The sequence below is a fragment of the Chrysochloris asiatica genome, unplaced genomic scaffold (genome assembly GCF_000296735.1).
Source record: "Chrysochloris asiatica unplaced genomic scaffold, ChrAsi1.0 scaffold00052, whole genome shotgun sequence".
Classification (NCBI taxonomy): Eukaryota; Metazoa; Chordata; class Mammalia; order Afrosoricida; family Chrysochloridae; genus Chrysochloris; species Chrysochloris asiatica.
In genome coordinates this window covers 13,994,754-13,995,852 of record NW_006408570.1, presented here as the reverse complement: position 1 = coordinate 13,995,852, position 1,099 = coordinate 13,994,754, and positions in this window count along the sequence as shown.

The window sequence follows — 1,099 nt, the reverse complement described above, 5'->3', positions numbered from 1 at the left end:
TTTGATTCACAAAGTATGAGAGCTAACACTTGTTTCACCAACACATTTTACAGATGAAGAAACGCACAGCAATTTGCACAAGGGCACACAGCAAGCTGGCTTTAGAACTTGAATACAGAACCCTGACTTCTAGTGCAGTGCTTGTTACCCTGTCATTGATTACACCAGTGGTTTGCAAACTCATGATTAATCATGAAACTTGCTTTAAAAAAACATTTTATAAGGTGTGCAAGTCCTCAGGCACAGCCCAGAGACAGCAGTGCCTGAAACCTTTGAGAGAAAGAAACTTTGACAGGGTCTCCAACCAGTCCTCAGATACACCCAAATCACCTAATTGTTTAAAATGAAGATTTATCAGCCCCACCCCAGAGATTGTGATTTGTTGGAACTGGGTTTTTGTTGTACTTAAAAATTAATCTCCCCAACTAAATCTCAGACAGAAGGTAGATGAACCTGGCCCTCTCATCCCAACCTTCTACTTCTTAAATCCTACACCCTCCCCTTCCTCTTAGTTTTCCTCAGCAGATACCAAGTCCCCTCTTAGTATCTTATTGTCCCACCTACCTCCAAACACACATACACATTATACTGGTATTGTGCTGTAGGATAAGCACTGGACTGTCAACCGCAAAATCAGTGAGTGGTTCAAACCTACCAACTGCTCCTCAGAAATCCATTACGGGATCATGATGAGTCAGAACCAACTCGATGGCACTTAACAATACTGCACCCTTTCCCCTAACACTTTAGCTTGCAAGTGATGTATGCATAAGAATAAATACCCAATGGGATCCAGGGATATGACATTTAAGCACCAGATAGCCCATGGACTCCATGCCAAGAATTATGGGAAAATATTTCCTGTAATTCTCACTCTCCATGTAGGGGGCCTGGATTTGAGTCCCAGTGAATGCATCTCATGCAGAACCACCCCCCATGTGTCACTGGATGCTGATGTGTTGCTGTGATGCTAACCAGGTTTCCATGGAGCTTCCGGACTAAGCCAGACTAGGAATAAAAACCTATAAAAACCCTATAGATCATGCTATTGTTGTTGTTATTATGTGCCGTGGAGTTGGTTCTGACACATAGCGACCCT